General features: G+C 47.5%; 1 protein-coding gene across 1 annotated transcript in view; it reads left to right on the top strand.

Moving 5' to 3' along the window:
- Positions 1-16,000, top strand: part of LOC146831266 (uncharacterized) — a 241,633-nt gene that overhangs the window by 70,774 nt on the left and 154,859 nt on the right. The window lies entirely within an intron of this gene.

The raw sequence follows: 16,000 nt of genomic DNA, 5'->3' as shown, positions 1-16,000 counted from the left end.
AAGATTATCGCATTGCATGTTTGCGGGCCTCAAAGCGCTCGCTAACCAAAGATTATCGCATCGAGTTCATCGCTTCACGACATCGCAGCGCGGACGCCGAGCGTTCGCCATTTTCATCGCTTCGCATCAGGATCGTCGCTCCCTCGCGGAGAGCCATTTTCTTTCATTGCAACAAGATCGCACACGCAACAGGCTCGGCGCATGATCCTCCCTTCGCGGCAAGGATTTTATCGCATCGCCGGCTTAGCGTGCAGAAGTTTGTCGCTTTGTCCTACACACAAATCAGTGCATCATGCTCCCTTGCAGCAAGGATTCAACGCATCACTGGTTAGCGTGAGGAAAATCATTGCTACAACTCCTTAGCGACATTTTGGTTGCTTTGCTACAGAATCCAGGTACCTTGTGAGTAAAAGGGTCGCAGAGACCACTGTCTTGAACTGAACTCCTCTTTGCACACCTTGAACTATTTTTACAGCATTTTAAGAGTAACCCTATTTTTCTAGTATTGTGGATTTTTTACTGTTATTGGTCTTGTGTTAAGTCTATATATAAAGATACTTATTTTTATAACTACTTGAGTGGTGTCCCTTTGTAGTGTTCTTCACTGTGTTACTGCGTATGGTCATAAATGCTTCACACGCTGCCTCTGAGATAAGCCTAGCTGCTCGTGCTACATTACCACAGGGTTGAGCAGGGGTTATCAAAGGGTGTAGTCTGCTTACTCTGACTTAGGAAGAAGGGTCCCTACTTGAACAGTGGCCAGCCATTGCCAACTAGAGACCCCCATTTCTAACAGAGAGCTTATGCCTATTTATTCGGGCTGAGTGTCTAGTGCCTGGAGCCATCAATGCGTGGACAGGTGCAGAAGGGCTTGCTTTTGGCGCACTTTTGGCACGCTAGCGGCACGTCCATGCTGTGGCATGCATCAAATAGCCGTTGGGCAACAAGTATCTCCTCCTGTCTAGTGTTTGATTGTCCCAAGTCAGCCAATCAGCGCTAAGCACCGTCCGTAAGCAGAAGCTTAATGCTTCTAATCTAACAAGGAGAGAGGATATGTGTATGTAATGCCATGTACACTCTGTGACTTCAGCATTCTCTTCCTAGAACAGGCCTGCTATGATTGTCTTCCCAGAGGCAGGCACCACTGAAGCCAGCCACCCAAAACCTGACAGTGACTTGTATAGAGACTGTCTCACATAGAATATGTTTCTGATCCTGAAAAGGCTTTTTATTACTGTCCCCAGACCAGTGGAGGCAGCCCAGAGTAAATCACCATTTACCATCTGCCACTCACAGACGAGACCCATGTGATTATTGCCTTGCAGAGAGCATGAAGATACCTGGTGTGCCGTGGCATGGCTCCAGTCAGAGACCACCACTGGATCACTTTGTATATGTCGTCCTTTTGTAGGGTCTATTGTGGGCCTGGTCTTCGTCACCACACTGGCTACAAGTGGGCCACAGTATTCATGTGTGCTCTCCCTCATCCTTCCAGCCTGCTGCATTCTCTCACTTCTGCTTCAGTGCCTCCCAGCACCCGTGGTACTTCACCGACAGAGCCTCACAGGCCTGAGAGCAGTCAGCCTGCTGCGTCTCTGCCCCACCTGGGTCCACTGTGCCCGAGGGGCAGGGCTCTATCCTCACAGCAGCACATTCTGCCTCATCAGGTGATAACATTGCTGGCTGGGCAATGTGGTGGCTGCCCCCTGCTGCTCCCTGTCTCAGCAGGACTCCAGTTCCCAAGCTCAAGCCCCAAGAGGCCGAGGGGCATGTTTAGTGCACGGAGGAATAATAAAATATATATATAACGAAAATAACACTCAAGTGTGAAAATTATCCATCATTGATAAAGAAAAGAAGATATCAGGGCACAGCATACTTAAGATGGAGATAAGGCCACCACCGCAGGACTCCCTGTCTAGAGGAGTGTCTCCACGTATCGCACACTGGCAGGTTCCACAGGTCAATGTTTCCATTATTAGCAGGGCCCATCACAACTGAGCCAACCCTCAAACCCGAACTGTGACCTCTTGGGACCCCTGATGGCCTCTACTGCGCATCATACCTCAGCCACATGGCATCCATCCCTCTACTAGAGCCTCTCACGATCACTGGGCCTCCCCCCTCCTAAGGCGCTCCCTGTAAAGCATGGGTGGAGCACCTGGAGAATTACTTTGAAGCTATAGAGGGCCCTGCTGGCCGCAGATCCCCATGCTTCTCCACCTAGAAGAAGCCGACGTTCATAAAATATAGAAGTCATTGGTTGAAGCAGGTCCCCCGCAAAACTACGCCACCACGAGGGATGCCGTCACTGCGCACTTTGAACCTTACACCAACCCAGACTATGAAAGACTCCTTCTGTGCCAAGCTCGACAGCTACCGGACAAATCATTGGATGTTTTCCATGGGCAGTTAAGAAAGCTTTACAGCACCTGCACTCTGCCAGATGAAGACAATGACGTCCAGGCCCAGTTCATTCAAGGGTGTACCTCTTCAAAACTGCGTGAGCATGTCTTGCAAGAGCCCTACATGTCCATGAGACATGTTCTAAAATGTGGGCGCTCTAGGGAACTTTCCGTTGCTCGAGCGGCACAGATGGACCCACACTCCTAGAACCAATTAATGCCGACCAAAAAGGTGCGTGCGGAGGTAAGCAAGAGTCCACTAAGCTTTTTCCAAACCCCGTTAAACAAGGACTGCAAGGTCACACCTGCAGATGGTGTTTCACACATACCCTCACACTTGATCTTGCCCCGCCAACGGCAAGATGTGCAGTCCGTGTGGCAAACACAATCACTTCTCCAAAGGCTGCCCCTCTTTGCAAGGGCAACAACCCAAAGGCCCATGGAAAGTGCTGCGCACAGTGGAAGCACACCCAGATAACCTGTCGGACGTCGACATGGACAAAGATGACGCATCGGTTGTCCATGTGGTGAGGAACCTGGATAACCTCAAGACTGCCCCTATGTGCAGGATCAAAGTACAGAATCACCCTGTCTTTGCTCTTATAGACACGGGAGACCCGAATAATCTTATGGCAGTGGATGTCTACCCCAGCTTACCTGACCCACCAGCACTCCGGAACACTAGCATGCAGGTATACCCTTTTGGCAACTGCTCACCGCTGCTGTTTCACTGCATATTTCAGGCAGTCCTGTCCCATGACTCCACACACTGAAGAGCGAAGATCTACCTGTCGCAAGACAGGTCAGGATTTCTGCTTAGTTGCCACATGGCTCAATGTCTCGACCTCATACAATTTGCCTTTAGCAATGCATGCATATGATCTAGACCATCTGTTGCAGGACTTCACAGTGCTGTTCGACAGAATCAGCTGCCTGACAGGTCCCGCCACCCAACTGCACATTGACAAGTCCGTTGCTCCTGTGGCCCACAAGCATAGAAGCATTACTTTCCACCTTCGACCCAAAGTAATCTGAAACAAATGGAAAATTAACATATTGTAGTCCATGAATGTCTACTGCCCCACGAGCTGGTACAAAAAAAACAAGGGTGACGAGCCGTGAATTAAATTAAAAGAAATGTGATGGTGATTTAGTGCATAATTGCGAACTAAACAGTAAGTCGAAAAATTAGTGACTCAGTGGCCGCTAAGGATGTAAGCGTGAGTATGGTTAATAGACACGTTCGGAACTAAGTGCATTTCATTCAGTGGTATTGCCGATTTAAATGCGTCTGTGCTTACTAACGCGGATATTTCCAATGTACAAATAAACTCGTTAAAAAAAAAAAACGGCGAAGAAACAAAGTATTCACATGTGGGAATGCGTTTACGAATGAGACTAACACTCAGTACAACTGTGACTTTAATCAAGAAGAATACTGTGCGTGTCATATCTATAAGAATGAGGGGCCAAATGGAATCTTTTCTTACCGCGTATAAAACGTCAAGCGTCCTATAATTCTTAAGTTCCGTAAACCGTAGAAAATCAAATGGGTGTTCACGCTGATTTCAAATGCCATTCGGCGTTCGCGCTGAGCATAAATTGGTGTCCCAGGGGAAACTAACAATGGACCAACTTTGTCGGCCATTTTGTAGTGGCAGTTGGTGTTATCTCATACCTATTCTGTGCAATTATCATGCAGTGAAGTAAAAGAAGTTATATTCAATAAAGAGCGGGTACCGCCATATGATATAAAGTGGATAGTCTTAAACGGTCAGGCACATCTAAAAAGAAAACAGGCGCTCAACTGATCATCACCATGGATCCAAATCCGGAACTTACCAAAGTCAAATTCAAACACTTTATGTTACAAATTGCATCATGGATAGTTGCTAACCTCCGTCAACTCAACTCCAGTAAGCCGGAGGTCCTACTTCTTTGGAAAGCGCATTCAATCTGTTCCACAGACTGGTGGCCAACTGAACTGGGACCAACCGGATACCTGGAAAATTGGTTAGAAAATGTGGGTATCTTTTTGGATGACAATCTCTTTATGAACAAACATGTCAAATCCATTTCTGGAACTTGCTTTGGTCTGCTGCACATGCTTAGGAAGGTTTTCAATGGGCTCCTCTGAATGCTAGGAAAACCCTGGTCCAGGCGTTAATAGTGAAATTTCTGGACTGTGAGAATTCCCTGATGGTCAGAATCAATGAAGGCCTGTTCTCCAGATTTCAAGTGGTACAGAACACAGCTACCCACCTCTTCTGTAAACTTCCTCCACGATCTCCATCTGAACCTGTGTTATGCTCCCTTCATTGGCTCCTCATAAAAAAGTGTGCTCTTCAAACGTATGTGTTTGTTTTTTAAATCACTACATGGGATGGGACCATGTTATCTTAAAAATAAACTGGAGCCCTATATCCAGGTACGTCAGCTCAGATCCAGAGAACTTCTACTACGATGCCCTAAGCGTATCCATAGAGCCAGATATGCTGGCCCCTCCTTTTCTTTTTTGGCCCCTAAATACTGGAATCAACTACCCTTGCCCCTTTGCTCTTGCTCAAATCTAATCCTTTTTAAGAAACCCCTGAAATTATGGATGTTTGATCTTTACTCACCTTATGGAACTGTAACCTGCATCTGATGGCTTTGGAGCTGAGAGATCCCCCGGGGATAATTTGCGTGCCTAACAAATATAATGTTATTATTATTATTATTATTATTATTATTATTATTATCTCCCCAAGCAAGGTCTGTTTTCGCTGGTCGGTGACGAATACTATTCCCCATCACCCTGCGCGGGAGGAAATGCCAAATTCCCCTAACCAATTGGACTTCCAGAGAACCCGCACCAAGGAGTACGCTTCCCAAAAATGACGGGCTCTGGAGAGCTACATCAAGTTCGACGTCCAAGTACTTGTGAAAGACCGCCGTCCAGGCTGAAAGTTCAGACTGCAGTTCGAACTGGATCCATGGGTTGTCATTGACATCAAAGGTACTAGAGTGAGGCCAAAAGAGGCCACAAGTGCGTTATGTAGAACATCTCCCAGTTCAAGAAAGTCCCAGGGAGAGCTGCTAGCACGCCCATGTTAGCTGCCCCGCATGGAGATGCCACAACAAGCAGATCCCCAGACATCCAACAGCGAGTACGATCCGGATCATGAACCAGGCGCATTCTCAGAGGAACTGTTCTCAGCGCCACTGTACAGCCCGTCTCAAAACACAGAGATAACACCCTCGGTGGCACTCAGCAGGAGCCTAAGAGCCTCCGACACCTGAAGCCAGAGAGAGGATCTTCACCAGAACTGTCATCCAGGGGTGACCAAGGATGTTATCGGCTGCGACCCTACCTTAAGCCATCTCAGAAGTACAAGGACTTTGTGTCCGGCTAACCAGAGAATGATGGCGGTGTTACGTTTGTGAGTAGGGGCTTTGTACCACAACACAAAGTAGAAGTATGATGTGAAATGTATGTCAGGATCTGGACTGCGGCAAAGCATTATTATTGTTTGATGTTTTCCTGTTCAAACGTTTGTTATGTTTTGTATCTCCTGGTAAAGGAGGAAGGTAGTTTTGGTGGTTTATGGGCCACACCAGAGTGATCCGCACACAGGGGGATATTGGTAAAACCCAGTGTGCGTAACAGGAGTGTTGATGGCTGGGGTACGCAAGCATAAGATAATAAATAGCCCGGGCACATGGCGTGGCTCCAGTCAGAGACCACCACCGGGCCAGCAAATTCAAAAGTGTACTTATCTCTACCTTCATATAGAGGCGGCTGTGATGTGCAAAGGATAATGTGCAAAGGACACTGTGTGCTTTTGCATGACAAAGAACTCTAAAGTGGTAAAAACCTGGGGATCACCCTCAAGTCGAATCTCTTTCAGCAGTGGATTCTTGGGCTTGGATGCATTACATAGCTGGAGACTATGCTCTGCTCCTAGATTCCCGAGCACATGGCTAGGCGGCTGAAGGACATGTTTTAGGTGTACATGTACTATGTCCAAGGAAAGCTTACTTTCTACAGGAGACACACATATCATTAAAACCCCTAATAATATTAGAAAAGTCGGTCAAGAGATGTAATTGAAACAATCATTCTAATGTCAAACTTTTCCCTAATGCCTGTAGTGACGTGGGGTGGGGGTGGTATTTGGGAATTTCAAAACTGGGTACTTGGTCTGGAATGAAGAGATGGCCCCTCAAGCCTTCTTGATTCTGTGGTGCATTGTTGGGCAGGCAAGGTGTTGCCTACACCAGGTGATATAAGTTTCAGTTTAAATGCAGTACAATAAGGATGGTATATCCAGACAAAATTGTTGTTTTGCTTAAAAGAACAACTTAATAGTACCGCAAATTTATAAATATATGAACCAAATCTATTTATTACCTGTTCGATTTATTAAAATCCTTCAATAAGTATTGCACAGAGCCTGTTATTGCACTTTGCTTTCTATGGTGCCCTAGGGTGCTTTCCAGTTATCGCTAGTACCCATTGTCATCATCTCTATTAAGGAATAATAATTTCCTCACAATTTCAGTACCTCAGGGGTAAATTTGCACTAGGCATTTTTGCCTCAACCTAGGGCACCTGCCCTGTCTCAAGCGTGCTCATAAGATGATGTGAATTACAACTGCAGCTGTGAAAGGCAATAAATGGGAATGCCCACTCTTTGTTAATATGGGCATGTTCTCATATGCAATCAGTTGTATGAAATGAATAGGAGCATATCACATTCTAAAACCAATAAATAAGTAAACACTTGAGGTCCAAGACCATTTAAAACAAATTGTCAATTGAGGGCCTTACTAAAATCTGCTTCTAGTAGGAGAGAGAGCATGCTGTGCTATATAGTGTAGAAGAAGTAAAGTGTGAGGTGCTGTCGTGTTAGCTTCCTAGTATTGAATTTATCACTCAAAGTTGCTGGAGTGGCCCCTTATGGTTTATAAATGACTTTCAGGTTTGAGGTAGGAAGAAGATAAAGTGCAGTGTACTGGGCAGTCAGGGACTGATATTAATCTGTGGGAACCTGATAGAATTTCTGAACTTTCCCCGTCTTGCCAGGCGCTTGTCAATCAATCAGGGGTTTGTAAAGCGCACTACTCACCCATGAGGGTCTCAAGGCGCTGGGGGGGGGGGGTGAAGCTCCGGATCAGTCTAAGAGCCAGGTCTTGAGGTCCTTCCTGAAAGTGTGCAGTGTTGGGCAATGTCTGATGTCAGGTTTTCCATGAAGCACAAGTCCAAGGCCTCCCTGGAAGTCCTGACTTCCCTTGCCCTAAAGATAAGGCGAAGCAGGCGGCGTTGATTATCAGCCAGTTTAGGGCATCAGCACAGCAAATGCAGCCAGTTTTCTTCGCGATACGTACATAGCCTTACGTACCCAGGCGGGGTTGAAGTCAAAGATTGGTATTGCGGTAAGACTCATGTAGAATATTTTACAGTGGGCCTGGACTATCAGGGCATGATGAAAGTAGGGTTGTGCTTTCCCCAATATGAATGATGCATCCAATGACGCTGTAATGTGATTAGCACAAAGATTTTCGTGATCCTTTTCAAATGGTTTCTAACACCTGCCTGTTCATTGCCTTTTTCCAAGCAGACAGCAGAATGTCGAGGGAGAGCAAATCTTCTGCCTTGAACTTCAGGCTGATGATTGCCCGTCCAAGCCCAGTTTCCCAGGGGGAGCCCTCCCCAACAAAAATCCTCCTCAGTTGGTGTTTGAGTGAGTCTTTGAGGGCTCACATGACCCTGATGAAAAACATTATTAGGACCCCCTGAGTCGCCAAGTCTGGTCTCCCGAGGCCTAGCTCCAACTCAACCCCATTCTTCTGGCTTGCCGTGGGACTAACAGCACTGCCTTGTATGCCTTAGTCTAAGCGACTGTTAAAAGCCTGTCCAGGGCACCTAAAAATGCCGAATAGTCGTAGTTGAAGACTGTCAGCATGGGTTCTGCAGTTGAACTTAGTAGGCGGTTGCTTAGGCACTTCAATGTGTGGATGATGCGGTTGGACTTTATTCTGAGGTGCCTTAAATGAGCAGCCAGTTTGATCCTCTCAGAAAGCCAAACACCAAGGTAGTTGTAAGCTGTTCCTACTGGCAGGTCTCACAATTGCCAGCGAGATAGCTTTTTGACGGGATATTTACCCAATGCTACTACCTGGGATTGTTCTCCTGATTGTAGCGATGGAGTGCGTTGAGGGCTCTCTGTAGGCCTGCTCTGGTGTGGGCCATGATTGCCGTGTCATCTGCATAGTGCAGGATGGGAAGTCACACCCTGTCCAGCCTTAGGGTAACTATACTAGCGCCTTGCAGGACAGCACCCAGATCTGCAGAGTGGAGATTTAATAGGAAGGGGCCATTAACACAGCCCTGTTTAAGCCAGTTGTTTGTGGCAACTCTGGGGGTTACTGTAGTGGGGCTTGTTTTAACCTGAACCCATATCCCCTGGTTTATTGATATAATGGCCTTGAGGAGCGTGGGTGAAATCCCCCATGCAGACGGTTTCTCCCTTAGTCTTCCACGATCCACACTGTCAAAGGCAGTGCTGTAGTTGATGAGGCAGCAAAACAAGGGAGGTTTCTCCCTCCTGACAGCTTGTGTTGATAAGTATGCCATTGCAAAAAAACGGAAAGATTCCTTTTTCCTTTTCCCAAGTCTCCAACAGCTTCAAGGCAACTCTGGCATAAGCCTGGGCTTCTAGATTAAGCTTGAACCCAAGCCTGTAGTTTGTCGGGTTGGAGCAGTCACCTTTTTTATGGATGAGAACGAGTATTTACCTCTCCAGGAACTCTCCAGGAACTCAGCTTCGTTGCAGTGGTGAAGGCATGAATAAAGAGAGGCGTTAGAGTTGTCACCCAAACGTCTTGTGCTGATTTAAAAACAGGGGCAGGATTCCCATTGGGCCCTGGGGCCCTGACTTTCCTAATTTTTTTGATGGTCGCTATTACAGCACCTTTGGTTTATAAAAATACCTTGAAGGATGCCGGTGGCTAGTTCCGAGTAAAGTGTTGGAGCAACTACCGCTGCCAATGAATCATTTGACTATAGGTGTTTGGCATACTGCAACCAGACTTGTTTGGCAGAGTTATTCTCCTTTGTCATTCCCGGGTTGTCAAGCCATTGATATGCCTCCACAGAAGGGAGTGGCTCTTCTCTTTCAGTAGAGTAAAGACTTTACACCACTCTGATTCTATGTGCTAACTTTTTAGATCCCATACTTTCCTTTTGTAAGCTGTTCTAAGAACTGTGATAGAATTGCTTCAGTTGATTTACAGTCCTTTGCCTGGCAACCAAAGCCCTGTGAAGGAAGCATTTGCAGTCGATTAGATCCTTGGGACAACGGGGAGTATATATGTCATTGCATGGTTATTACTCAATGGTTTGCATTGGCCGTTCCCCAGTGCCTGTTGAAGGTCTGCAACAAGAGTGTCCCAATGTCCTATTACTGAATTTGGATTAGATTACTTAAGGCCAGAGTTTCTCTTCTCCATCTAGGCTGACAAATTATCTCCTAGATCAGCTGACCATTTGATTCTTTGAAGAACTGTGTGGCATTCTTCTCCTGTTGTTTCCCCGATTGCTGGAAATGCTATTGCTGTGGGGAATGCTAGTTGCAAGATAACGCACAGGGGTCTCTGGTCGCTTTCGCCCATGTCATGAATTTTAAAGTCTTCAAGCATAGAAGCAATCATTTCACTAACTAGGATATAGTCTATTATAGATACATTCCTAAAAGTGGGATTCGGGCGCTAGGAAGGTAAGCGGTCTGCTTTTAATGAATGGGTCGAACTAAGCTTATGATTGTAGAGGAAGACATGATGAGGAGCAGCCCCACCTGTTTGTCTGAGGAGGTTAGGTGTCTTGTCTAGGGCCCTCGTATTGAAGTCCTTCACTATAACTGCTTGATAGGAGTTGTATTTAATCAGTAAATCATAAATTGTTCTTGTTAGGGAATCCAAAGTATCTTTCTTTTGAGGCTGTGCAGGATTCAAATAGCAGATAATTAGCAGCAGAAAAAGGGTCAAGGATGCACTCTCAAAGGACCCTCAGCGGAACTAAGGCGATCGGGTGCAGAGTGCTGATGCCCAATGTTATTCATTGGGTGATAGGGGGCTTCCGGTTGATGGCTGCTCACAAGCAGGCCACAAGGTTGTGGGAGCAAAGCTCATGGACTTAGGCTCAGAGCAAAGGGGGATCTGAGTTAGCACACAAGGTGCACCCACAGCGGCACAGGGGTGGCTGGGTGCAGAGTGCTGATTTGGCGTCGGGTGCCCTGTTGTTTTCAATGGGAGTTGCCGTTTTGGAATTTGGCTGCAGGCTCAGTCCAGAAAGACTTCAGAGAGGAACTAACAGCTGGACAGGTAAGTTGGAGGTCTCAGGGACATAGGTGCACCTTGGGTTCTCTTCTCCAGGGAGCAGGGCGGCTGGATGCAGGGGTGTCTTTTGAGGTCCGATTTCACCTTACCGGGCCACTCGTGGTTGGGGGGGTCTCCGTGCTGAGGCTGCAGGTGACGTCGGAGAGTCCTGGAGGAGTCAACCCATGGTTGACTCGAACTCTGGAGTGCTGGGGGACCTTGCTGGGACTGGTGGGCCACAATAACTCGGACCTTAGGGGACAGGTGCAGTGGTGGTTCCAGGTGTCGGGTTTCTTTGTCCTCAGGCTCTGAGTCTTGTTTTGGAGATTCTTTTGAACAGAGCTGCTGTTCACAGGAGATCCAGTCTTTATGGAAGGCAGTCAGTCCTCCCTGGGGTTCTGGAGGTCGCTGGCTGCAGAGCAAGGTGACTTTTGGTGCTGGGTCTCTGGAAACTGTAGACAGGCCGGTAGGGTTGGGCCAAGTCAGTTCTTCTCTGCAGTCTCCTCTGCTGGGCGTATTCTTTCATCCTTCTTCTTTGTAGGTTGAGGGAACCTCCTTTTTGTTCAGGGCTGCCCCCTAAATACTGTATTTAGGGGTCGCTTTAGAGGTCTCAAGGTCAGTAGCCAATGGGCTACATACCTTAGGGTGACTACACCCTTGGTGTGCTCACCCAACATGAGGGAGTTGGCAAAATCCCTAACCCTGATTGGAGAGTACCTGCCATCTGCAAGATGGCAGGCACTGAAGAGTGGGCTTCACCTCGCCTCCCCCACCTGAGGGTTAGGGTTGGCAGAAGTGGGCTGTTCCAATTTTTTCCACCTGTCTTCCCGACGAAAAAGAGGGGAGACAGAAAGGGGGCCTGCTCCTGATAGCAGGAGAGGCTGTGGGGTGCTTTACAAAGGCGGCAAATCCTTTGAAGCTCCCCTGCCACAGCTGGCTCTTCCTGACCCATGGGAGGTGTGACCACCTCTGCCCAGGAAAGGCTTTATTTCTGGGCGCAGGGAGCGATGGCCCCCACCCCAGTGGTCCAGAAACTTTGCTCGTGGTGGCAGACTGGTGTTAACCAGTCAGGGAACCCACTAGAGGCTGGTCGTTTTTCAGGGGGCATCTCTAAGATGCCCTCTGAGTGCATTGTATAATAAATCCCACACTGGCATCAGAGGGGGTTTATTATGCTGAGAGGTTTGCTACCAAACTTCCCAGAATACAGTAAATCCATTATGGTGCTGTGGAGTTCGTAATGACTAACTCCCAGACCATATACTTTTTTATGGCTTTACTTCACTTACAATGTCTAAGAATGGACTTAGACACTCTAGGGGTACAGTGCTCATGCAACTGTTCCCTCATCAGGTGTATAGTACACCCAGCTAGAGGGGTGTCTTACCTATGCCATAGGCAGTGGGTTGCAAGCATGGCACACAGGTATGTGTGCCATGTCGACTCTTCACTTTTCTCTACACCAAAACACGCAGCCTGCAGTGGCAGTGTGTGGGTGCTAAGCTGCAGGATCTCTAAGGGTGGCACAATATGTGCTGCAGCCCTTAGAGGGCTTTTCTGCTCACAGTGCACTTGGTACCCATGGTACCTTTTACAAGGGACTTACATGTGGCCAGAGAGGTTCCAATTGGGGGTAAAAAGGTACAGTTTTGGGAAAGAACACAGGCTTTGGGAACCTGATTGGCAGATACCCAGGGCACACCAAGTCAAAGAGCATCAGAAATCTGGCAAAAAGTGGGGGGCGTTACTGCAACAGAACCAAGCTTCCTACAGGCACACTATGTCCCCGTTAGATGGATAGTCCTAAATAGACTCATCCTTGAAGATTTTCATGATCCCTGCTATGTTCCAGGAGATAATTGACAGTTATTGTTTCCTCGTCCTTAGTTGTCTGTCTATGCCTGTTGTTAGGAATACTGCCTCTGTGTCTTTGAACCTCTGTTGGGGCAACCTGAGGTAGAAAAAGGTGTGCTGCCCGTTGGTTATTACAGCAAGTGATCCTGATGTCAATGGGAGTGCTTGATTGTATTTGGCTGATTCTGCCATTGTTGCTGTTGGTGTTAGTGCCTCGCAGAATTGAAGAGACCCCCTCCGCACTATTAATGGGGTTAATGACATACAAATATTTCCCCGGTCAAGAAGATTGAACATCTATACCCCAATCGCCCAGCTGTGGCATTTCCATAAGTACTGCAAGTTGAAGTCGCTGAATCCCATGAGTTGAGTTACCATGAGTATTCCCAGGAAGGTTCAGGAATCTTACCTGCTCCAAGTCATCTGAATGGATATGAGCAAGACAAGTTACATGTTTAAATAGGCGAAGGATGTTACTTCTTTCAGGATATCATGAGGGCCCTTGATATGATATCTGGGAGAATGCCCAGTTTCATGACTGCAGGAGGTTTCATTAGGGGCTGGTGGTTCGGCTGTTCCTAGGCCATTTCCTTGGTTGGTGATTGGGAAGCCAGGACCAAATGGGCCCCTCAGGACTTTTCCAGTTTCACAACCTGCTATCATTCCTGAAATATGGGCCTGCCTCTCTGTCATCATGGGCTTCAGCTGTGAAAATATGGGAGACCCTACCGGGCATATTGACATCACGGCACTTGAGGCGTTAGCTGCAAAGCCCTGAGTACTGCTGTTCGTCTTCATAAGGTATGGCACCAGTGCTTATTTACCCTCGAGGTTTGGTTTTGCCAAGCTGAGAGCCTGGAGATCCTGTGTGTTACTGGGATGAAATAAGATCTTATTCCCTGGAATCTCTCCCTCTTTTGTTGCCCCTAGTTTAGCCCCCTGTTTGAGAGTGAAAATTGGATAGAGTGACTTTTTATTGTTTCCTGGGGTGTGTCTGTTCCAGGTAGGTGGCAATATCGTCCTTCCTTTGGCTTTTTTTGCTGCTTCCTCATCTTTTTCTTGGCTCTCCTATATAGTGGGCATCTACCAGCACTGGGCTTTTGAGCTCACCCACGTCACTTGAGCTGGCCCCTAGTTCGACGGTTGGGGATTCTAGCTGTGACACTGGGCTCAATTGACCCTGGATAGGCTTGTGGCTGTTGCTTGAATTTGTTATTTGGCTTGGGGAGGCACAATCTGCAGCTGCTGTGACTTGCATGAATTGTCCAGAGCTGTTGGTTTGGTGGTTGCTTGTGTATCCTTCTGCCCCTTAAGTGTCACTACGATTTCCCTGAGAATCGCTGGGAGAGTGACCCACCTATCAATAATTGCTGCATATAAACAGGAGTAAGACATTATGGCCAGATTACTAAGAATGATCTCTTCCATTACCTCAATCCTGGAGCATAGGTTCACTAGGCACTGTGTGATCGATGTAGAAGATCTATTTGGACCTCAGTTTTTGAGGACTGCCATATTAAGGCACTTGCTATAGTGTTTTGTGCCTTACTTATGGCTGGCAAATGTAGGTCTTCCTTACCTTTGGAGACTTGTGTCTCAGGGGGTGATTCCCTTACCCCTTCCAGCGTTCTGAACAGCTTTGGAGTTAGTTCTATTGTTCTTTCTATTTTTGACTCCAAGTTTTGTTGGAAGAAGACTGTGAGATCACCCATGTCGATGGAATCGGCCATCAGGCCAGTTACGGTTGGCGTGGGCCCTGCAGTGGATGAGAGGATTTCCTGCTTTTAATCTTCTGATCCAGATGCAATGTGATAAGGAATTGGGGGTAAATTACTTGAATGCCACCCACTTCGTTTTAGGCCTCCTTGGCGCGCACTGAGTTGTGTGCAATCATAGGAATTGATGTCACGGGCTCCCTATCTTGACTTATGAGGCAGATGTTGATATCTTTAGGATGTTAATGAACCTTAATTGTGCCAAACTCAGGCACAACCCTCCACCCAGAACAAGAATGCGATCTGCGCTTCAAATTGAGCTTACTAGGATTGAGAACATTAGTCGTGCTCGGCCTGGACCAGCCACAGAGGTGGGTGCTTCTGATCCTTCAGCTTCCGTAGCGGTAGAGGATCTTGGAAATATTTTTAAAAACAGCATAAAGAGGCCTATTTGAGGGAATTTAGAAGGGTATTTCATTGGTGACTGCAACTGAACAGTTATCTGGGTGACCCTTTTGGTTATTGGGGGTGAGATGTCTTTCTCCTCAGGGTCTATATTTGAGCGAAGGGCAGTGCCATCATACTGTAGCAACGGCTCCTTATGGGAGCTGCTGAGGGGGTTTAATACAGTCAATAATGGAGGGGGGATGGTGCTGGCTTGCCAATTGAGGACCTCTTGGATATTGCTGATGCCACCTGTTGTTTTTTTTGTGAGTTTGGGGTTGCTAGAACTTGTTCCTGTGGACCTCCGGCCTGTCCTTTAAACTAAGAGTTTTAGGTGGCAAGTCTTATTGCACTAACTCCAACAATGGTGCTCCAAGTGGGGTGCTCGTGGGTACCACAACCCATACGCAGCCTAACTGAGCCGCTCCTGCATGGTCTGAGGCACGGTCTCCATTGAGGCCAGCTATAGCCACCGCACCTGCTTGTGCACTTACTGTGATAAATGAGCTGAGGCAACCCTGAGTCTAGTGTGGTAGCTTCCAGACTATCAAGTTCTTCAGTTGCTCTTTGACTTCTGCTACTACTGCAGTAGGGACGGCATAGGATGAAATGGACTGTGCCTGCCTCCACTACCTCCATTACCCCCCAAGCCATGGGAGCTTACTACCAAAGAAGGGGGCCAGAGTTGTTGCTGCTGCTGGAATGAGGGGGGCACTCCAAGACTCCACAGGCTGCACCCAGTCCTAAATGGGTTACTTCCATGGAGACCTTGAAGCACGCACTCTACAGCGGCTTGCTAAAGCCACCGCACTCATGCCGCATGCCACGTCCGCTGTGCAGTGGTCAGAGGAGCCAGAGAAGCTGAAGAGGCCGGAGCCAAGGTGGTGAGCGATGAGCTCCGACACACCGGCCAACACAGATCCATGGTGCCCACTTGCCCGATATCTGTTTTCTTTGTGTCCCCCCTCTCTCCTCAGGCTCTTGTCACTCCGACTCGCGACGGCGGTGATGGTTAGCAGCGATTCAACACTCTGTGGAGCTCTACTGCGGATCTGGTGTGTTCAAAGAGGTTTGTTGTGCTTCCATTTATATTAAAGTGGACAGTACCGGCAATATTGTACATATGCATAATAACAATGGTTTAAAAAAATCTAAATTACACAAATCAAACAAAGCAACAAAACCATGCATAAAACATGGACAATATATATTGTTTGCAACCAC

This window comes from Triturus cristatus, chromosome 5_1 (assembly GCF_964204655.1).
Source record: "Triturus cristatus chromosome 5_1, aTriCri1.1, whole genome shotgun sequence".
Taxonomy (NCBI): Eukaryota; Metazoa; Chordata; class Amphibia; order Caudata; family Salamandridae; genus Triturus; species Triturus cristatus.
Note: the sequence above shows the minus strand (reverse complement) of the source record. Positions and strands in the feature narration are given on the sequence as shown.